The 23,956-nt window shown below is 42.6% G+C and overlaps 1 long non-coding RNA gene across 1 annotated transcript; it reads right to left on the reverse strand.

The window, feature by feature from the left end:
- Nucleotides 2,483-23,293, reverse strand: LOC106507401. The gene is made up of 4 exons (XR_001303355.2): nt 22,796-23,293; nt 18,279-18,379; nt 5,545-5,655; nt 2,483-4,730 (listed from the first exon to the last, which is right to left on the reverse strand). It is a non-coding gene; the product is annotated as an uncharacterized LOC106507401 (long non-coding RNA).

Consider the following 23,956-nt stretch of genomic DNA (forward strand, 5'->3'; position numbering starts at 1 on the left):
ATTCATGACAGCAATGGCAGAACCATAAAGTCAGTGCAGAGCCCTTTGTGAGGAGAGCCCTGTGTGATTGCACAGGTGGCACACCTGCTTGTGCGAGAGGGTCAGGCATGTGATGGGGGTCCCATGCTGGACCTAACCCTGGCTGGCCATGCAGAACTGGTGGTTATTGGGCCCTGCATCCCGACTGGTTTGGTTCTTCCTGTGTAAAATGCACAAAGAAGCTTGTGCCTCAAAGGGAGGGGCCTGGGAGAACAAGAAGGATCGGTTCCTGGACCCTGGCCCAGCCCTAGGGACATGCATTCAACTGAGTCCTTTGCCGAGGGAGGTTGCTGGCAGAGCTGAAGGAAGCATTTTTCTCAGGGACTCTGTGAGCTATGGAGAAGCCCACGGAGCTGCTCAGGGGCCTGCATGGCACAGAACCCCCCAGAGCTCTGAAGGGGAATCAGCTAGTTGCTGGGCCCTGCGTTTCTCCAGGAAGACCTAGCTGCTCTGGCCCCTGGGGCTGCAGCTCGGGGGCCACCAGGTCCAGCTCTTCATTGCAGTCACCAGCAGCAGTAAGGCAGTAATTATGGGGCTGTACTGACCTCAAAGGGCTTCCTGCTTTGGCTGAAGGGCCCAGGCAGGAGAAGAGAGACCTGCGGGAGCCCTAGGGGATGGAGGACGGATGCTGTGTGAGTGGGTCCTACCCTAAATGGTCTAAGACCAGTACAGTTGGGTTGGATCATTACTGGACTCTGTAACCATCAGCTGCTGAGACCTGGGGAAACTGGCTACAGATGGGATCTTGGTTTTGAGTATTTGAAGGATCATCAAATCGGGGCCGGGGGGGTGCGGGGGGAGAAACTAGCTCTGCAAAGCACATCAGTGTGTAAACTGTGGGGAGACACACTTTAACTGAGCTTGAGGAAGGATCATTCTAATTGTCACAGCTGTCCAGAGTAGGCGTGGTCTGCCCTGAATCAGTTCCAACTGAGGTTGTGTGACTCTGGGTCCAAAACCTTGTGTAGAGGATGTAAGGAGGGGGTAGGAATGGGGGAAGTGGAGGGAGTATTTTTCAAAGTGCTGCTGGAGGACCACCTGCATCAGATACACCTTGTGGGGAAGATATTGAAATGCAGGTTCCTGGTCCTCCCAGAAATTCTAATTTGGTAGGTCTGGGTGTGGCTCCAGTGTTTGCATATTTAACACATGCCCCCCACCATCTCAGTGTGCACTAGGGTTTGAGAACCACTGCAGCCAGGTGTTTGCAGCTGTGAAACTTGAAGGCTCTACATCCCAGCGTGTTCTCCCTACCCTTGTGGCACCACCAAAAACTATTGCAGAGAGAATCTACAAGTCCGTAACCCACTCACGTCCCCTGTGCCTGAACATTAAATATTAGAAATGTGAGTAGGAGAAGGAGTAGGTTTCCTATTAATTTCTTTAACCTGAATTAAATCTTTTTTTCCCCACAAAAACACTTTAAAGGTTTTTGTCTGAGCCACATCTGTGACCTACACCACAGCTCATAGCAAGGCTGGATCCTTAACCTACTGAGAGAGGCCAGGGATAGAACCTGCATCCTCATGGATGCTAGTGGGGTTCGTTTCCGCTGAGCCACAGTGGGAACTCCTAAAGTTAATATCTCTCTTCTCACTTAAACATGTAGGGAGTGTTCCCCACAGTATTCAAAACCCTCTGCAAAGAGGACACATAGGGGGACTAGCCTGGATCTGAGCCACTGCTGCCGATTCAGCAGGGAACTTCTATTTGCCCATCAAATGCCTCCTCATTCTATTTTTATTCTATTGTGTCTAGTCTGCACAGTGACCCAACAACATGGGTGGTATCTTCCGTAATTTGCAGATGAGCAAACTGAGGCTCAGACAGAACTGCTTAAAAGCCCAAAGTACATTGTGGAACGAGGATTCAAGCCAAGGAAGACGGGTTCAAATCCCGGGCTATTCCCAGGATTCCCTGCGGGAACGCCCCTGCTCTCTCTGGCTTCAGCAGAGCTTTGTGAAATGGTAGTTATTAGTCATACCTGCTCCCTCCCCACCTCACAGAGAGGAAGAAGGAAATTGCAGATCTTGTGCCTGGTCGGTAAAATGCTATTAGCTACAAGTGTAAGTGTAAGCTTCTGTAAGGGTCGGCCAGATTATGCAAATGAATTAATTAATCAAGATTTTAGAAATTGACTTGGATCCACTTAGCATATAAAGCATATAAAAAGCTTTTATTCCACAAAGAAATACCTTCTAGTTTTTTTAGGTACATGGCTTCCTCTGTCTAGCTTTCAGCCTTACCACCTTTAGGGAGACATGAGAATATGCGTAAAGAAAAATATTTCACTATCATAAAAAAAAGCACAATTGTTTAACAATAGGAGGATGATAATAAAAGGCAACCAAAAGTCAACCCCAGCATTAAGGAGGCAATAAATACTAGCAGGGATTGTGTCAAACTAAAACGTCTATGTTTGTCTAAAGGGGAGTATGGAATATAAGATTTATAATTCAAAATAAGTCTTTATTGTGTAATAGGAGTATGATTGCAGGACAGATGGGGGATGTATCCAGTAGCTGGACACTCACTATACCCCATTTCCCTAAAAGAACAAAATCACAAGTTTTATTTTATAAACAAAGGCAAATCATGACCCTGCCAAGAATCACCTGGTGATCATCAGAGCAGGGAGGGTGTCCCGACACTCAGGCTGGCAAAGCCAAGCACAGCCTTGGAATCAAAAGCTGGCATACTTTATAAGAGCATGAAATAGTTAATCATAAAATAGATTTGGAAAGGGCCACAAGGTCCATCCCATCAGATGTTAAGGAAAGGACGCATCAGCTGGATGAGCCTCATTTCCTTTCTTGCCCTCTTGACATGCAATCCTGTAGTTTTGTGGATGAACTGATTTCTTCATTAAGGGGGCAGATGCTTTCAGCTCCAGTTCAGCAAAGGCCCAATGTTGCCAGGGTTCCCTATTTTTAAGACAAACTTGTGATCATTATTTTTATATGAAACTTCCAAATGTTTAAAAGTTGGCTTGAATTAAAAAATAAACAAATAAAAAAGGGGGGGGGAGTTCCCGTCGTGGCTCAGTGGAAAGGAATCTGACTAGCATCCATGAGGACACAGGTTCGATTCCTGGCCTCACTCAGTGGGTTAAGGATCTGTCATTGCCGTGAGCTGCAGTGTAGGTCACAGACAGAGCTCGGATCTGACATTGCTGTGGCTGTGGTGTAGGCCAGTGGCTACAGCTCTGATTCCATCTCTAACCTGGGAATCTCCATATGCCTCGGGGGTGGCCCCAAAAAGACCAAAAAACAAAAACAAAAATAAAAATAAAACCCCACATGGATCAAACACAACAGGTCTATTGGTGACACTGAGCCCAACATTCTCCAGCTTCCACATGGACCCCAGGGCAGAACACCAGGATATCATGACTGGGATCTCTACAGAATTGCAGGGCAGGGAGGGGCTGCTGCTCGAGAAGGGGAGAACTAGATGATGGACTGGAGGATGGAAGGGAAAACCACTCTCTGTGAAGTCTGTGTGTATGCCCTGCTGGTTAAATTATGATTCTTGAGAATAGGGACGGTCTCTCATTTTCCTCTTCCACCAGCACCTGTCACAGCAAATGTTCGCAGGATGGAATGAAATGAATGGAGCAGAGGGAGGGATTCCCCCTTTGCTGACAGGCTTTCTGTGGGTAGACAGGTGAGATGCAGGCCCCATTACCAAGTTACCTTCTGAGTCTCACGGCCTCCTGGAGTATGTATAGGAAGGACCCAGATGATGCTGTTGTCATCTTCAAAGTGGGAAAGAGGAAGACTCGTTGCTGAGAAGAGGGTCTGAGTGAGGCAGCCTCCTAACACCAGGCTAAGGGCCACCTCTGAACAACTGGGGGACGTTTCCATTTTCCCAGTTTAGGCTAGAGGAGCAGTGCCTGCCCCAGGGCACCTGGAGAGCCCAAGGCCACAGGTCCCTGGAATGAGGTTGCTCACTGGGTGGGCCTGGCCCTCCTGCAATGTTCCATCCCTTGCAGGAGGGGCCACAGTAAGTCAGGGGGTAAGATCAGGTGAAGGTGGGTCAGGGGCTGTGCCTGCTTTGGGAGCATCACGTTTTCCTCCAGGTCCGTGGCTCCCTGAGGAGGAAGAGCATCGAGCCCTGGGACTCCTTGTTCCCCAATTTTGTACTAGCTGGCCGCTGGACCTGAGAGGTCCCCTCTCCCCTCCAGCCCGATGTGTCCTTGTCACAGAGGGTTGGGAGATATGAGCTCTAAGATTCCTCCCAAGCTTCATGATTTTTTGATCTTCAAGAGAAAGATGCCTTTTAAAGCCTCCCTGTGGGAGTTGGAGTTCTCCTGGGGCTTTTCACCCTCCCTCCACCCCTCTCCAGCCTCATCAAAGATCTGCACCATTTGCCTTTCCCTGGATCTACTCCCATGGTTCTCACCTGCTGCTCCAGTGGGGGGCAAGAAGGGGGGGTGGGCACGGCATGTGAAACCATCTACTTTGAGGTGCAAATTTCCAAAATTGACCAGTTGGCAGGAAGGAGGCATTTATTACATTTGTTTTCTCCTTCTCCCTCCTGCACTTTGCTGGGACCTGCATTAGAATGGGATCCTCTTGTTTCTAAAGACTCTGATGCACCCCAAGCATCTGTGGGTGAAACATGAAGACAGCGAGTTTCATGAAGGCTGGGGTCTTTGTCTGCTTAGTTCAGCACTCAGTCCCCAGCACCTAAAAAAAAAAAAATGCCTGGCATGTAGTAGACACTCAATAAATATTTGCTGTATAAATGAATGGAAAGTGAAGGACAAAGCCAGTGGTTTTCAACCCAGGCTGCACATTACAATTACTTGGGGAACTTTAAAAAAATACTGTTGCCTGGGTCTTATGTGGGAGATTTTGATTTAATGGATTTGGGTGCAGACCCAGGAATCAACATTTTAAAAAGATTTCCCAGGTGATTCCCATGCGTTACATAAAGCAGGATTGAACCAAGGAGATGGGTGACTCCCAAGGACCTGGCCTCTAACCTACAGTCCCAGGGCAGCTCTCCCACCCCCACTTCCTTCCTATCCTCCTCTCCTGTCATCCAAGAATGGGATCGTGAATTGGGAGCTTCCCGGGCTGTAGTGTGATTTTGACTGGGAAATACTTAGGAACCAAATTATAAATACAAAATAGACCTTGGTTCCCCCGAAGAAGGCAAATTCTTTTTTTTATAATTAATTTTATTTCATTTTTAGGGCAACCCTTGTGGCATATGGAAGTTCTCAGGCTAGGGGCTGAATGGAAGCTACATCTGCCGGCTTACACCACAGCCACAGCAGTGTGGGATTCTAGCTGTATCTTCGACCTATGTCACAGCTCATGACAACACCAGATCCTTAACCCACCAATTGAGGCCAGGGATGGAACCCAAATCCTCAATGGATACTAGGCGGGTTCATTACCGCTGACCACTGAGCCACAACGGGAACTCCAGCAAATTATAAAAGGCATTAAATTCATCCAATCACAAATCATAAAACACTGATCAAGGACTTACTATGTTCAGGGGAGTTGCTGGGTGGTCTAGTGGTTAGGACTTGGCGCTTTCACCACGGTGGCCTGGGTTCGATCCCTGGTCTTGGAACTAAGATCCCTCACCACCCCATGGCTGAAAAAAAAAAAAGAAAAAAAAGAAAAAGAATTTGCTGCGTTCTCGACCTTGTATTTTATATTTTGCCCTAAAAACGCCCAGAGCTTCCCTGAGGTATTCTGTGATATGGCCTGATATTTGAGAAATTTGTCTGAGGATGTTTCAGAAAAAGAGTCTGACCTTGATGTCAGAAGCCAAGTAACACCTGAAATTACAATGAAGTATTGCCTTTCTGTCTAGAGAGAACGCCAAAGGACGACATTTGTTTGAAGATTTTCCGTGCCACATAAGAAAGTACTTTATTACCCACTGTGCTGAACTGATTCCTAATTGCCCTTTGTCTACATCTTGTACCCATTAATTTCATTTTTTTATTTTGATTTTTTTATTCACATATAGTTGATTTATAATGTTGTGTTAGTTTCAGGTGTACGGAAAAGTGATTCTGTTATACATACATATTCTTTTTCAGATTCTTTTACATTATAGGTTTGTGGGTATGTGTGTGTGTAGTTTTAAAGCCTTTGAGGACAGGGTACATGTATAATATTGATCTTATTCTAGCATCCAGCCCCCTCCAAAGCCTAGGCATTACGGACATGGGAACAATGACTAGATACTCTCTTTTTTTGGCCACATCTGAGGCGTATGGAAGTTCCTAGGCCAGGGGTCGAATTGGAGCTGCAGCTGCTGGCCTACACCACAGCCACAGCAACACCAGATCAGAGCTGCATCTGTGACCTACACTGCAGCACACAGAAAAACCAGATCCTTAACACATTGAGCAAGGCCAGGGATTGAACCCACATCCTCATGTCACTAAGTCTGTGTTCTTAACCACTGAGCCACAATGGGATCCCTTAGATATTCTGCACAAAGGAGAAAAATCTCAGCCAGAGGATCTCAGCTAACTATGAGGATGAACAGTAATGGAGAAAGAATGCTGCCGTACACCAGTGGGTGCACCACGGGCACATCCCTGGACTTGCTTCCTGCGCCTGATTATTTCCTAGGCTTTTAGCTCTAAGCTCTTATTATTTGAACACACTGAGAATTATTCATTTACTGCTTAACCCTGGATGGGTTTACTGAAAAAAAAATGTTATGTTTTCTTCTTGAGATCTTAAAGAAAAGATATCCCCTGTGTGGAATAGGTTAAATGTGGTTTTGTCTATGGGCAGGAGGAGTTCTTAGGGTTTTTTTTGGGGGGAGGGGGGGCTGCACTTGAGGCATATAGAGGTTCCCAGGCTAGGGGTTGAATCGGAGCTGTAGCTGCTGGCCTACACCACAGCCACAGCAATGCAGGATCCTTAACCTATTGAGCAAGGCCAGGGACCAAACCTACATCCTTATGGATGCTAGTCAGATTCATTTACACTGAGCCACGAGGGGAACTCTGCTGAGTTCTTGGTTCTTAATCAGTTATTTTGCCTCAAATGACATGAATGAACAGGTCAGTCTTTTTGCACTGCTCCTCCTTGGTAGGAACCCATTCATTATTTTATTCAACCCTCACAACAATCCTACCAGTGTGCTATTATTCCTATTTTACAGAGAATGACATTGATGCATAAAGAAGTTAAGTGCCTCTTTCCTTCTTAAAATTGCATTGATTTTTTTGGGGGGGTTGGGGGGGGCTGTGCCCATGGTGTGCAGAAGTTCTCAGGCCAGGGATCAAACTTGCGCCACAGAAGTAACTGGAGCCACAATAGTGACAATGCCGGATCTTTAACCTACTAGGCCATCAGGAAACTTCCATAAATTGCATTGATTTTTGACAAGGTAGAAAAGGATAGACAATAAGAATGCATGTTACTTAAAACCCTTGTGTTATGTCAAACCACCACAGTTGACAATTTGGTTGTGGTTGTTTGCTTTGTCTCCCCTAAGTTTTAACCCTCTGAATGCAGTTCACAATATCTCATATAAAGAAGCCTTCCAGGATTCCTGTCAGTTTCCTTTTAGGTATATTCTCGTAGGCTCTCATAGCTCTCACCTAAGTAACACAACTAATTATCTAGTGTCTGTGTGTCGGCAAAGGTTGCATGTTTCCTGAGAGCAGAAGCCTTGTTTGTTTTGCTCACCGTTATTTTTTATACGATTTTTATTTTTTTCATCACAGTTGATTTACAGTGTCTATCAATTTCTGCTGTACAGCAAAGTGACCCAGTCATACACATGTATGTATATATATGTAACTATATATATATATATATATATTCTTTTTCTCACATTATCCTCCATCATGTTCCATCAGAAGTGACTAGATATAGTTTCCAGTGCTATACAGCAGGATCCCATTGCTTATCCATTCCAAAGGCAATAGTTTGCATCTATTAACCCAAAACTCCCAGTCCATCCCACTCCTTCCTCCTCCCCCTTGGCAACCACAAGTCTGTTCTCCAAGTCCATGAGTTTCTTTTCTGTGGAAATGTTCATTTGTGCCATATATTAGATTCCAGATATAAGTGATATCATATGATATTTGTCTTTCTCTTTCTGACTTACTTCATTTAGTATGAGAGTCTGTAGTTCCATCCATGTTGCTGCAAATGGCATTATTTTTTTATGGCTGTGTATCTGTTCCACATGTTCTTAATCCATTCATCTGTTGATGGACATTTAGATTGTTTCCATGTCTTGGCTATTGTGAATAATGCTGCAGTGAACATACGGGTGCATGTATCTTTTTCAAGGAAAGTTTTGTCTGCGTATGTGCCCAAGAGTGGGATTTCTGGGTCATGTGGTAGTCTATATTTAGTTTTCTAAGGTATCTCCATACTATTTTCCACAGTGGTTGCACCAATTTACATTCCCACCAACAGTGCTGGAGGGTACCCTTTTTTTCCACACCCTCTCCAGCATTTGTTATTTGTTGACTTGTTAATGATATCCATTCTGACTGGTGTGAGGTGGTACCTAATTGTAGTTTTTATTTGCAGTTCTCTAATAATTAGTGATGTTGAGCATTTTTTCATGTGCTTGTTGGCCATCTGTATATCTTCTTGGAGAAATGTCTCTTCAGGTCTTTTCCCATTTTTTTGTTGTTGAGCTTTATAAGTTTGTATATTTTAGAGATTAAGCCTTCATTAGTTGCATCTTTTGAAATTATTTTCTCCCATTCTGAGACAGTCTTTTTGGTTTTTTTTATGGTTTGCTTTGCTGTGCAAAAGCTTCCCAATTTGATTAGGTCCCATTGGTTTATTTTTGCTTTCATTTCTGTTGCCTTGGGAGACCTAAGAAAACATTTGTATGATTGATGTCAGAGAATGTTTTGCCTATGTTCTCTCCTGGGAGTTTGATGGTGTCTTGTCTTAAGTTTAAGTCTTTAAGCCATTTTGAGTTTATTTTGTGTATGGTGTAAGGGTGTGTTCCAGTTTCATGGATTTACATGCAGCTGTCCAGTTTTCCCAGCACTACTTGCTGAAAAGACTGTCTTTTTCCCATTTTATATTCTTGTCTCCTTGGCTGAGGACTAACTGACTGTAGGTGTCTGGGTTTATTTCTGGGTTCTCTATTCTGTTTCATTGGTCTGTATATCTGTCTTGATACCAGTACCACACTGTCTTAATTACTGCAGCTTTGTAAAATTGCCTGAAGTCTGGGAGAGTTATGCCTCCTGCTTGGTTTTTTTTCCTCAGATTTGCAATTCTGGGTCTTTCGTGGTTCCATATGAATTTTTGTATTGTTTGTTCTAGTTCTGTGAAAAATGTCATGGGTAATTTGATAGGGATTGCATTGAATCAGTAGATTGCTGTGGGTAGTATGGCCATTTTTATGATATTAATTCTTCCAATCCAAGAGCCTGGGATATCTTTCCATTTCTTTGAATTCTCTTTAATTCTCTTGATTAATGCTTTATAGTTTTCAGCGTATAAATCTTTCACCTCCTTGGTCAGATTTATTCCTAGGTACTTAATTTTTTGTGGTGCAATTTTAAAAGTTATTGTATTTTTATATTCCTTTTCTAATATTTCATTGTTAGTATACAGGAATGCAACTTATTTCTAAATGTTAGTCTTGTATCCTATTACTTTGCTGAATTTGTTGATCAGTTTGAGTAGTTTCTGGGTTGAGTCTTTAGGGTTTTCCATATATAGTATCATGTCATCTGCATACAGTGATAGTTTTACCTGTTCTCTTTCAATTTGGATTCTTTTTATTTCTTTTGTTTGTCTTATTGCTGTAGCTAGGACTTCCAATACTATATTGAATAAAAGTGGTGAGAGTGGGCATCCTTGTCTTGTTCCAGATTTTAGTGGGAAGACTTTCAGCTTTTCTTCATTGAGTATTATATTTGCTGTGGGTTTGTCATAAATGGCTTTGATTATGTTAAGGTATGTTCCCTCTACACCCACTTTGGTAAGAGTTTTCATCATGAATGGATGTTGGACTTTGTCAAGTGCTTTTTCTGCATCTATTGAGATGATCATATGGTTTTTGACTTTTCTTTTGTTAATGTGGTGTATGATGTTGACTGATTTGCATATGTTGAACCATCCTTGTGAACCTGGGATGGATCCCATTTGGTCATGGTGTATGATCTTTTTTATATGTTGTTGGATTTGGTTGGCTAAAATTTTGTTCAGAATTTTTGCATCTATATTCATCAAATATATTGGCCCATAATTTTCTTTTTTGGTAGTATCTTTCTCTTGTTTTGGTATTAGGGTAATGGTGGCTTCATAGGATGTCTTTGGAAGTGTTCCTTCTTCAAACTTTTGGAATAGTTGAAGAGGAATGGGTATAAGTTCTCCATTGCATGTTTGTTAGAAGCCATCTGGTCCTGGACTTTGGTTTGTAGAGAATGTTTTTATTACATAGTCAATTTCATTTCTAGTGATCCATCTGTTCAGATGATCTATTTCTTATTGATTCAGTTTTGGCAGGCTGTAAGTCTCTAGAAAGTTGTCCGTTTCTTCTAAGTTGTCAAATGTGTTAGTATATAATTGTTCAAGGTATTCCCTTATGGTGTTTTGTATTTCTTTTTTTTTTTCTTTTTGTCTTTTTGCCTTTTATAGGGCCACTCCTGCAGCATATAGAGTTCCCAGGCTAGGGGTCTAATCGGAGCTGTAGCCACCGGCCTATGCCACAGCCACAGCAATGCCAGATCTGAGCCAAATCTGCGACCTACACCACAGCTCGTGGCAATGCCAGATCATTACCCCACTGAGCAAGGCCAGGGATAGAACCCACAACCTCATGGTTCCTAGTCGGATTCAGTAACAATTGTGCCATAACAGGAACTCCAGTGTTTTGTATTTCTGTAGTATACATTAAGGTTTCTCCTTTTTTCATTTCTTATTTTGTTTATTTGGGTTCTTTCTCTCCTCTTCTTGGTGAGTCTGGCCAGAGGTTTGTCAGTTTTGTTTACCCTTTCAAAGAGCCAGCTCTTGGTTTTATTGATTTTTTTCTATTGTTTTTTTGAATCTCTATTTTATTAATTTCCTCTCTGATCTTTATGATTTCCTTTCTTTTGCTGACTTTAGGGTTTTTTTTTTTTTCTTCTTTTTCTAATTCTAGGTGGTGTGTTAAGTTGTCGATTTGAGATTTTTATTCTTTTTTGAGGAAGGCCTGTCTTGAAATGAACTTTCCCTCTAGGCACTGCTTTTTGTGGCATCCCATAGATTTTGAATGGTTGTGTTTTCATTATCATTTATCTCAAGGTATTTTTTAATTTCCTTTTTGACTTCCTCATTGATTCATTGGTTTTTTAGTAGCATGTTGTTTGGTCTCCATGTAGTCAGTTTTTTCTCATTTCTTTTCCCGTAGTTGATTTCTACTTTCATGCCATTGTGGTTACTTGAAATAATATCTATACTTTTAAATTTGTTAAGATTACTTTTGTGGGAGTTGCCGTCATGGCTCAGTGGTTAACGAATCCGACTAAACCATGAGGTTTGGGGTTCGGTCCCTGGTCTTGCTCAGTGGGGTAAGGATCTGGCATTGCTGTGAGCTGTGGTGTAGGTCACAGACCTGGCTTGGATCTGGCATTGCTGTGGCTCTGGCATAGGCTGGAGGCTACAGCTCTGATTAGACCCCTAGCCTGGGAACCTCCATATGATGCAGGTGCGGCCCTAGAAAAGACAAGACAAGACAAAAAAAAAAAAAAAAAAAAAAAAAAAGATTAGTTTATGCCCCAGTATGTGGTCAATTCTCGAGAATATTCCATATGCACTTGAAAAGAAAGTATATTCTGATTTTTTTAGATATAACGTCCTGAAAATGTCAACTAAGTCTAACTTTTCTATTGTGTCCTTTAGGATCTCTGTTGCCTTATTGATTTTCTGTCTAGAGGATCTGTCAGTAAATGTGAGTGAAGTGTTAGAGTCTCCTACTATTATTGTATTCACATTAATTTCTTCTTTTATGTCTGCTGGTATTTGCTGTATGTATCTGGGTGCTCCCATATGAGGGCATATATATTGACAATTGTAATACCCCCTTTCTTGACTGGATCCTTTTATAATTAAATAGTGTTCTTCTTTGTATTTTTTATGGCCTTTGTTTTAAAGTCTATTTTGCCTGATATGAGTATTGCAACTCCTGCTTTCCTGTCTTTTCCATTGCCATGAAGTATCTTTTCCCATCCTCTCACTTTCAATTTATATGTATCTTTGCCCTAAGGTGAGTCTTTTGTAAACAGCATGTAGGCTCTTGCTTTTTTAATCCAATCTGCCACTCTATGTCTTTTGATTGGAGCATTCAGTCCATTGACATTTAAGGTAATTACTCATAAATATGTCTTTGTTGCCATTTTAAACCTATTTTTCCAGTGATTCTATGTTTCTCCTTTGTTCCTTTCTTTTTTTTTGGTTGGATGATTTCCTTTTGTTTTATGCTTGTGCCCTTTTGTTTTTAGTTTTTGTGAATGTAATGTTTGGTTTGATTTGTAGTTGCCCTGTTTTTCAAGTATGTTAACCCCTTCCTATATCTGCTTGCTTTAGCCTGATCGTCATATAGGCTCAAACACATTCTAAAAGAGTCTAGATTTTCTTACTTTTCCTTCTCTACATTTTATGATTTTGAAGTCCTTTTTTGACATCTTCATGTATGTCCTTTTACTGTTCCTTGTGTTTATTGTCACTTTTACAATAGGTTTTTTTTTTTCCTTTTAGATCTGTATCCTGGCTTATTTAAATGATTGCTTTCCAATTGTCATTTCCTCCATCCTATTCTTTTTTTTTATTTAGAAAAGCCCTTTCAGTATTTCTTTTAGAATGGGTTTAGTATTGCTGTACTCTTTTAGTTTTTGTTTGTTGGATAAACTCTTTATTTCTCCTTCTATTTTAAATGATATTCTTGCTGGGAGACTATTCTAGGCTGCAAATTTTTCCCTTTTAGAACTTTGAATATATCTTGCCGCTTCTACCCTATAGTGTTAATGTAGAGAAATCAGCTGATAGCCTTATGGGGGTTCCCTTATAATTAACGCTTTTTCTCTTGCTGCCTTTACAATCCTCTCTTTATCTTTAACTTTTGCCATTTGTATTATAATATGTCTCGGTGTGGGCCTATTTGGGTTCAACTTGTTTGGGGCCCTCTGTGCTTCCTGTATCTTGATATCTGTTTCCTTAGATTTGGAAAGTTTTCAGCCATAATTTCCTCAAATATATTTTGTTTTTGGTTTTGGTTTTTTTTTGCCTTTTCCAGGGCCGCTTCCGTGGCATATGCAGGTTCCCGGGCTAGGGGTCTAATCAGAAGGCCACCGGCTTTCGCCAGAGCCACAGCAACACAGGATCTGAGCCGCATCTGCAACCTACGCCACAGCTCAAGGCAACGCCAGATCCTTAACCCACTGAGCGAGGACAGGGATCGAACCCCAAACCTCATGGTTCCTAGTTGGATTTGTTAAACACTGAGCCATGACAGGAACTCCCCTCAAATGTATTTTCAATCCCCTTTTGTTTTTCTACTCCTTCTGGAATCCTTATTACCACTTTATATTATCCCATAGACCTCTTATATTCCTTTCATGTTTTTTCATTTGGTTTTCTGTCTGCTTTCCTGATTGGGTGATTTCCATTATTCTATCTTCCAAGTCACTTGTTCTTTCCTCTGCATTATTCATTCTGCTCTTTGGTGCCTTTAGCTCAGTTTGCATCTCTGCAAATGAATTTTCCAATTTTTCTTGGCTCCTCCTTATATTTTCTAGTTCCTGTCTAAAGTAATCTGCATTACTGTTTACATCTGCTCCTAATTCCTTCATATGCACCCTTAATTCCTTCAGTATTTTCATTATCTCCTTTTTGAATTCAGTGTCTGTTAGACTGCAGAGGTCTGTGTCATTATTTGCTGCTTCAGGTGAATACTCCTGTTCTTTTAACTGAGAATGGTTCCTGAGCTTCTTCATTTGCTTATATTTTTCTTATTCTGTGAGTTTACTGAAAGCAACTACTGTAGTCTTGGAGGGCTATTTCTATGCAAGAGCAGCCCTTTGTATTCTGCAGGGGGTTATTATTAATTTTTGGCATGGGAGTTTGGATATTTGCTGTCTCTTTCTTTTGTGTGAGCAGGCTGTCGGCCCCAGGGTGCTGAGTGTGTTTCCAAGAAGAAGGAGGCAATGGGTAGGGTGGTGCAGACTACTCCTAGTTGCAGGGCCCTGGGAAGTGGTAATGAGACTCAGGCAGATTTAGGTGATGCCCAGAGCATTTGGCAGTGGTAGCAGAAGGGTGTGTGAGTTCCCAGGGGAGGGAGAGCAATAATGGGTGGTGTCTGGTTGCAATGTCCTCATCTCTGTTGCCCTCTGAGGTAACCGGGGCCACAAGTGGTACCTGTTCACGGACCCCTAGTGGTGGCAGGTCATGCCCACCTCTGGACTCAGAGAAAGCTGTAGCGGTTTGCCCTCACCACCATGGAAACCATGGAAGAATCACTCTGTCCCACTTAGCCCATGCAGGAGGTGCTGCATAGCCTGCTCCTAGTTGCAGGGTCCTGGGAAGTTACAGTGATCAGGCATGTGTGGGCACTGCCTGGAACTTTTGGTGGTGGCAGCAGCAGGGCAGGTATGTTCCCAGGGGAGTGAGAGCAACATTGGGTGGTGCTCTGTTGCAGTGCCCTTTTTGCCATCCTCTAAAGTGACTAGGGTGGCAGGTGGAGCCTGTTCACAGACCCCTAGTGGTGGCAGGCCATGCCCCCCTCCAGTTTCTGAGATGACTGCTATGGTTTATTCCCACCACCTGTAGATCACACAAAAGGCACCATGTCACACTTACTCCCCAACTGCCCTTAGCCCACATAAGAGGTACCCAGCCACCCATACCCCAAAGAAGAGGTGCCAGGTCTCCTGCAGCCCAAGCAAGTGCCCTTTTGCCACCCTTAGCCTCACCAGAGGCACCCTGCCCTCTGAGAGCCTGCACATGCACAGGGAAAGAGATTCCTATGGCGGTCCTCCCCTCCTCCTCTCACCCTCCCCAACAATGGCAGCTTGCTTCTCCTACAGGCCCAGCCCATCTCCCAGGTTCCCTTGGCTGTGGTGTTCCATTTGCTAACCCATGGCACACCACTCCCTAGACCCTCAGGCTGTCTCCACACAGCCAACCATAGTCCTTTCCCTGGAACTGACCTCCAGAGCCTGAGTCTCCACATCCAGCCCCCACCCCCGAGCGTCTCAGGCTGTAATATCCGGGGCAGTGGTGCAGATGATCTGTGCAGCTCTCACTCTGCTTTGTCCTCCTCAGTCCAGCTGCTGTGCTTTTCTCAGTGACTTTGAAGTCCTTCCATCTCAGCTGATCTCCCTGTCAATAAGGTGGCTTCCCAGGTTGTGGGTTCTTTTCCTCTTTAACAGCTCCCTCTCAGAGTGCTAGTCCCGTCCTGATTCTTCTCTCTCTCTTTTTCTTTTGTTCTACCCGGTTATGTGGAGGGTTTCTTGCCCTTTTTGGAGGTTTAAGTTCTACCAGCATTCAGTAGATGTTCTGTGTTTATGATTTTACATGTAAATATGGTTTTTTTTTTATGTGTTTGTGGGAGAAGGTGAGTGTGATGTCTTACTCTCCTGCCATCTTGATCTTTCTCTGTTTTGCTCACCATTATAACCTCTAACCCTTAGACAAAGTTTTACACATAACATGCACTTAATATTTGTTAATTAATGCAATAGATAGCCCAGTACATCTAAATTTATACTCCTAGATGTAAGGTACACCTAGAAGTACAAATGCCAGATCAAAAGCATGTGCGTTTTCACTTTTAATACATACTGGCAAAGTGTCCTTTTCAAAATTTGTATCAATTTACATCCCCTACCAACAATGTGTAAGAATGCCTGTTTCATCCCATCCTTGCAAACCAGATTAATCTTTGCTGATCCAAGTGAGGATGGAATCCCCAAATATTTAGTCTATTTTTCTTACTGTAAATAAAATTGGGCACCTTTAAAATCATCTAAATTTCCTTTGTATTTCCTTATATGTGGGCTCTCTGTTCTTGGCCTTTGCTCATTTCTCTATTGGATTATAAGTCTTCTCATTATAGTGACCCTTTATATTTAATAAGGAAATTAGCCCTTTCTTATACATGTTATAAATAGTCTTTGCAGCTAGTCATTTGACTTGGTTCATGGGATGTTTTTTTCATGTAGTTAAAGAAATATGTAGTTGAAACCGCAGTTCTTTAAATTTTCTCATTAGAAAAACATTCTCCACTCTAAAATATAACATTCTCACAGGCTTTCTTCTGGTATTGTCATGGCTCTTTCTCTCTTTCAAAATTAAGTCTTTGATCCATCAGAAATTTATTTTGGAGGGAGGTATGACAACATATTTTTTTATTTATTCAGTGAGGTCCTTCAGAATTGACTCTGCAGGCAATGACCCAGATTGAGGCTTAACTCTACCTCTAGAACAGCCCCCTGATTGAAACTTTTTTTTTGGTCTTTTTAGGGCTGCACTGTGGCATATGGAGGTTCCCAGGTTAGGGGTTGAATTGGAGCTGCAGCTACCTGTGCCACAGCTATTCCAATACCAGATCTGAGCTGTGTCTGTGACCTACACTGCAGCTCATGGCAATGCCAAATCTTCAATCCACTGAGGGGGGCTAGGGATTGAACTCATGTCCTCATGGATACTAGTCAGGTTCATTACCACTAAACCACAGTGGGAACTCTGAAAGCTTTTTAAGTTACCCCATCCAGATGACTCCTTCTGAAATTAATTCATTCATTTGCTCAATCATTCATTAATTCATTCAGTACTGTGCCTATTATGTGCAAGGTATTATGTGATAGAGTTTCAGAGATCAAAGATGCAGGTTTTTGGGTTTTTTTTCCCTTGAGAATGTTAGACTAGGGAGCACATAGTAAACAGATAACTATTTAAACACATGTGCACACCTATGCACTCACACACATACACAAACAAATGTGGATGTAGAAGCATAGGTTTTTATGAAAGCCCAGTGAGGAACACCTAACACAGAGGAAGAGGTGGTGGTGGGACTTTCTGAGGTCAGTGAGCAATGTCTGAGCATCTTAGAGAATGACCAGGCACTAAGCAAGCAAGGGGAATTGCAGGTTGAAGGGAGAACACAAGAAGATTGAAGGGAAAAACTACATGGCAGGAAGTAGAGAAAGATGAGGCTGGAGAGGCAAACAGAGGCCAGGTAACAGAAGACTTTGTGTGTCAGACGTGACTAGGCCCTCATGCTGAGGTCAATGAGAGCCAGTAAAGGATTTTAAACAAGAGTGTGACGTAACCATATGGTGATGGATTTATGGGAGCCAAGAGGAACAGGAGGACTATCTGTTGGGAGACACTTGTAACAGTCCAGGTGTAAAATAATATAAATGTAAGTTAAGATGTGTTATTAAGAATGGAAAGTAGCAGAGCTTTGCTGCATAAAGTGGCATGGAATTCTTTGTTCCTCTCATCTCCTCTAGGCTATGCAATCTCTCATTGCCTCCTCGGCTCCCTTTCTTTCAATGCTTGCCACATTTCATTTTCTCCCTCTCTCCCCTCCTAAGCCCCTCCACTTGTCAGTATAACAGGATATGTCTTTTAGTTGTTAATGTCTACCCACTCAGAGCTTTTGGCCTAGAGAAATTATTTCTCTGAGAAAGTTAAGTAGACACATTTGTGTAGGTGGCAAGAAGCTTTCTGAGAGAAAGAAATCAAGTCCCTAATTGCTTTCTTTCTTGAGGATCAGTGTTTTCAGTTCTCATGTGATGAGTTTTAGTCTTAAAGTGTTGATTGGCCACAGGTGTGGCTCTACCAAAATTTTGCCAAAATGACAATAAAGGAGTAAAAATGGACCCAAGAACATAGAGAACAGGAGGGCAACAACAGACATGACATTTAAATGAGCTTTTGGAGGATGGAAAGCAGATGAAATAGTGGTCACCAGCTTTGCAGGAAGGAGCAGACTATAACTTAAGGGTCTGTCATAGAAAACTCTGGCATTGAGTAGAACCACAGACTCTTGAGAGATTTAGGATTTGGAGACTCCACTGAGAAAAAGGCATGAGACTCTGATCAGAAAGCAAGAGCCACTGTGTGAAAGTCTGCATATAGTGTGTAGGGAACCAGATCTCTTCCCCATCCCAGATAACCAGAGAATTGATATTTGCATCTATCCCTCCAAAAATTTTGGCTCAGTGTTGAAAATCCTAAAGAAAAGCCAGTCAGTTGATGGCTCTGTCCACATACCCATATCCACATGCTCTGGAGCTTCCTGGTAGTTTTCGGTGCTTCAGTCTTAAAGTGAATAGAGATAGCCAAAGATCTGACATGTTGAAGAGTGCCTACAACTGAAAGAGACAAAATCAGATACAATAGAAGAAAACAGACAATATAGAGAGCATAAGAAATATTATTGCACAGTTCCCTGGTGGCCTAACCACTAAGGAATTGGCCTTGTCATTACTATGGCTTGCGTTACTGCTGTGGCTCAAGTTTGATCTCTGGCCTGGGAACTTCCACATGCTGCAGGTGCAATCAAAAAAAAAAAGTATTATAAAAAAAATGATGATACTGCATTACAAAATAAGAACGAGGTCGAGTTCCTGCTATGGTGCAGAGGGTTAAGAATCTGGCGTGTCTCTGCAGTGGCTTGGGTCACTGCTAAGGCATGGGTTCAATCCCTCGCCCAGGAACTTTCATGTGCCACAAGTACAGCCAAAAAGAAAAAGAAAAGAAAAAAGAACAGTATGAGAAAGGACCAATCATAGAACAAGGGAGTCCCTAGGGGAAAAAAGTCAGTGGAATTGATATAATCAAACATATGGAAAATTTAATTAATTGGAGTCACAAATGATGGAACATTTGGGGGAAAAATAATAGATTGTAGAAAAGCAGGCAAATGTAAAACAAAATAATTATAACTCCAGGAAATACAAGGGCCACACAAAATTAGAAGCATAATCTAACTCATTACTTGGCTCAATACTCGGAAAAATACTTGCATAACCAAAATAATGAAATATAACCATATTTATGGTTAATATTTAATCAAATATTTAATGATGTTTGGTTAAATTGGTGTCAGTTTAACCAAATACTGTGATATAGCTATGTTTGGGAGATAGAACAGGAAAAATGGGTAGGAAGTTGATAGGAAATGGCTAAAATTGATTAGAAATTAGAGAAGAATTGGAGGCGGAAAAACTAGCTAAAAGGGTTGTGGGTAGTAGCCTCTAGAGAGCAAGGTTAGAGGATAGGAGGGTTGCAAAGAATGGATAAGGGACTGGTGTTTTCAATATAGGCCTTTAAGTACCATTTGACTTTCAAGTCATGAACATATGTTACTTTGATTTAAAAATATATATGTGTGTGACTGGGTCACTTTGCTGTACAGTAGAAATTGATGGAACATGGTAAATCAACTATAATGGAAAAAATAATCATAAAATAAAAAAATTTAATTATTGATAAAAAGAACACTGCTAAGGATTGAGACAGATTTGCTTGAAATCAATGAAAAGCGGTAACGACAAAGCATCATAGGCTCCCTATGGCATACAGTAAATACTCAAAAAGTATCAGCAGTTATTATTATTATTATTATAACAGTGTGTAGAGAAGTCGACAGACTTTGCAAAATCATTCCGGTCCATGCCTGGCCTTTGCCTATAACTGGGAGGGATTTCTCTGGTGTCAGCTGCAATACTTAGATTTGTCTTGAGAGCTGGGTATTGTAGCTCCTCCGAAATCAAGAGAAAGGCATAACTTGGTGGAAAATAATTTCTCTTGCAGTGGAGAAAGCCTCGTAGACACCACCTCAGCAAATAATCAAGGCTAATATCCCCCTGATATCAGGTGACTATTTTCTGTAAATTTAAAATTATTTCAAATTAAAAGTTAAAAAAAAAACTTGTAGAGAAGAAAAAGCAAAAGCTAGGAATAGACAATTTACAGAAAGGCAAAGTGGTCAATAAGCATAGGGACCCCAGCACCCCTAAAAATCAGATGCAACATTTAAAGTTCATGAGGTGTTACAGGAGCCCCACCAGTATGGCAAAAAGTTGAAGAAAAGAAAACCAATGACTACTTATAATATTGGGGGAGAGAATCCCCCTAAATGCTGTCTTTTATAAGTAGAAAAGTAATGGCAACCTTTTTGGAGATCAGCTTTGTTTTACCTTTAAAATAAAAAAATCCAGGCATTCCCATTGTGGCACAGTGAAAATAAATCCAGCTAGTAACCATGAGTTTTCCGGTTCAATCCCTGGCCTCCATCAGTGGTTTGAGGATCCGGCATTGCAGTGAGCTGTGGTGTAGTTCGCAGATTCGGCTCAGATCTGGTGTTGCTGTGGCTGTGGTGTAGGCCGGCAGCTGTAGCTCCAATTGGACCCCTAGCCTGGGAACCTCCATATGCCATGGGTGCAGCCCTAAAAAGAAAAAAAAAAAAAAAAGAGAGAGAGAATACATAAATAAATAAAATATAATAATCCATATGCTCTTATACCTAATTGTCCCTCTTTTTGCAATCTATGGGGATATTATGACCATATTTTAATGAATTTTTCCAAGTGGCCCACCGAAACCAATATTAAAATCCAAAAAAAAAAAAAAGAAAATAAACAAACAAAAAACCCCCACAAAACACCAGAGACTAAGCCAATAAAAGGAAGAGTTAGATTTGTATAAGAAGACTTGGGATGTCTCTTAGTCTCTGGCCCAGGGCCTCAGCCACAAGGTGGTTATGGTGGGTCACCTGGAATGAGAAATGGCAGGGGGAGGGGATTTGATGCATGATGGGGTGGGAGAAAGGTGAGGGAGAGACAGGCAGAAGGGAAGCAGCGAGGTCAGGGGGCAAAAGGCCACAGCTAAAAAAATAATCTCCCAAAATAAAAACAGCATGTCTGAAAGAGACTCATTTATGTCAAATGACACATGTATATGTACATTTATATATATATCCAAAATACTGTCAACAAATAGTTAATGGGATCATTTCAGGGTGGTGAGATTTTAAGGATTTTTTTTTTTTTTTTTGTCTTTTCAGTGCCGCACCCGCGGCATGTGGAGGTTCCCAGGCTAAGGGTCTAATCTGAGCTACAGCTGCCAGCCTACTCCAGAGCCACAGCAATGCCAGATCTGAGCCACATCTGTGACCTACACCACAGCTCATAGCAATACCGGATCCTTAACCCACTGAGCGAGGCCAGGGATCGAACCTGAAACCTCATGGTTCCTTGTCGGATTCGTTTCCGCTGCACCACGATGGGAACTCCAAGGATTTTTTTTTTAAATCCTTTCTTCCGCTTTTAAACATTGTTTAAATTATTCCAAAGAGCATATCCTAATTATATAAACCAAAACAGCAATAAAGCTGTTTTCACAATGAGAAACCAACAAAACCAAAAATAATTTGCCAAGTATCCATCGCCAGTGAATTTACCTGATGATTTCTTTAAAATAAAATGGTAACCAGCCCTATCCTGGAGCATTTACCTTGCCATGTGATGAAGGCGGTGGTATTTCCTTTATGTATTCAAATGCTCCCTCTTGCTCTGAAGGAATCCTTGGCATTTTGAGAATTGTTACATGAGGATACATGCCCCATTTCTAACCCTGGGATTATGTCCTAGGTTTGGTTATTGTCTGTTTCATCAATTGTGCTATCCCCCTTCTGCAGAACACGACACAAGAGTTGAGGGGATTAAAGCCCCTGCATGGCATCACGCAATTGAGAGCATTGACATAGCCCCCAGGAGCTGGAGATAAGCTAGAATGACAATCCTGAACATTCTCAGTCTCCCAGATCAACTTCTTCATCCTGCTGCTGCTTAAGTATCCATGCAAAACCCCCCACCCCCTCCGCCCCCTCTGGAGTGGAGTGGAGTGGTTGCAGGGCCAGGCCCCTCCATGGATGCTCTCTGATCACAGAACCGCTATTATTTTCCCTCCACCAGCCCATGGAAAGTCAGCGCAAGCCCGTCAGCAAACTTTCTAGAGTGATGATGTTGGCTGCTTTGAGGGCCCAGTCAACCGCTGCTGCCTGGCTATGCTTCCCGTGAGCCTGTTTCATCATAAGTTCCTAAAAAAGTTATTTAAGCCAGCAAAACTCCCACAACAGAGACCAGCTGGAGGAGTGCCAGGCAGAGGCCTTGACATCAGAGTTCCGGGCCCTGGGAAGGATGATAGAGAGACTAGCACAGCAGCCAAGCAGTGACCAGTGCCTCCAGCCGGCCACAGCTGCTGCCCTTGGGTTCACTTTGCACTCAATTAAGATAACAGGCTCTTAGAATACTAAAATCAGGGCATCTTTGGATGTAGACCCGTTGACACTTAGAATCAAACTGTCGCGAGCAGGAACCCAGGAACCTTAGAATCTTACCCTGGAAGGTACCGGGAGGTCCCCTGGTCCTGTCTCCCCTCCTAGGAGACAGGTGTTTCTTCTAAGGAAGCTGAGTGCAGCCAGGGATGGCCACAGTGCCTCGAGACTGTGGGACATTCCCAAGATAGCAAACCTGAGAAGCATTGTTGTGGCTCTCGTTTCTGAAACAGTATCTGAGGCCAAAAACTGCCTCTCCTGCTTAGCTACCTGAACTGTCTCATCCCTGAAATCTCTGGTGTTCTTATACTTTCTTAAAACTTCCTCCTCCACTGGAGGCAGTTTGAGGAGGAAGAGGAGGTTTTAGAAACTCTTGAGGATGCTTTCAGTACTTCCTCTGCTCACAGACCATCCCTGAGAAAAAACAAGAGAAACAGCAAGTTCTTACCTCTCTCCACTTCAGAACTATGGACTATTTTCGTTGACATCTTTGCCCTTCTCCCCAATTTTTTTTGGCTCTTATATCTAAAAACAAACAAGGAAAAACAGCCTGTTCTGTGAACTGTATAGAATCTGAGCTAATTTGGTCCCCTCTCCCCTCCCCTCCATCGCAGGCTCTGGTCACAGCCCGTGAGCATTAGAAAATAGCTTGTCACCCACTTGACTCCCCGTCTCATTCTTAAAGGAAAATATTTATATTATGCCACAGAGAGAGTTTCCATGGCAGTGACGACAGGAACACTGTTGCCCTGGCAACACATGAGCCCATCGTGAAGGATCTGAAATCCCTTTCATAGACAAATAAGGAAAGTCTGTCAAAAGTGCTGTTCAGCTGGTGGGGGCGGGGAGGCCTAAAAGACTTTCACCTCCTAGTTCTCCCTCTGACTCCTTCTCCTTGGTCTCAAGCTCATCTCCTTCTGTACACTACTCTCTTGGGAATTTTCCCAGTCCCTGCTCTTTCAAGGCTGGCCTTACCCTTTTCCTGATCCGCTGTGGAACACCACAAAAGGTTAAGGGCTGGCATGCAAAGCCATGCCAAAGATAACAGGAATCAGAATCGACAGACAAATTGTCCTTTTTATAGAACTTTCTGCCTGCCCCCTGGAGACTGGGTGCACGTTCTTCTCTGTCAGCCCACAGCCTCTGATGAGAGAGTGTTGCAGGAAAGAGAGGCCAGCCTTCCCTGAGGTTCCATGTACTGGTTGTCACATGTCAGAGCCTCAGCTGTAAAATAAGAGAGTTGGGTAGCTCGTTTTAAGAATTTTTATGAATCAGGAATATACCATCCTCCAGCTCCCAAAGGCACTGGAGATCCCTCTTGGCGAGCTTGGGAACTCACACAGGACCTTGGGATAGAAGTGCTGGAGGAGGAGTAGCACACCCACACTGCATGAGTCAGTGCCTCTTAAATCAGAAAATGCAACCGGCACACACATGGAAGCATCATCATTATCAACCTCATTATTAGGGTAGAAGTCACGAAAATAGACGGCCATCTCAGGGCCACTCTATTGCAAAGCCTTTCCCTGGAGATGGTGCTCCAGCAAGCTGATTAAATAGATAAATGAGCCCCTCTGGGAAGCAGCGGCTTTTCTCCTGGAGGAAATCT

This window comes from Sus scrofa, chromosome 13, assembly GCF_000003025.6.
Source record: "Sus scrofa isolate TJ Tabasco breed Duroc chromosome 13, Sscrofa11.1, whole genome shotgun sequence".
Classification (NCBI taxonomy): Eukaryota; Metazoa; Chordata; class Mammalia; order Artiodactyla; family Suidae; genus Sus; species Sus scrofa.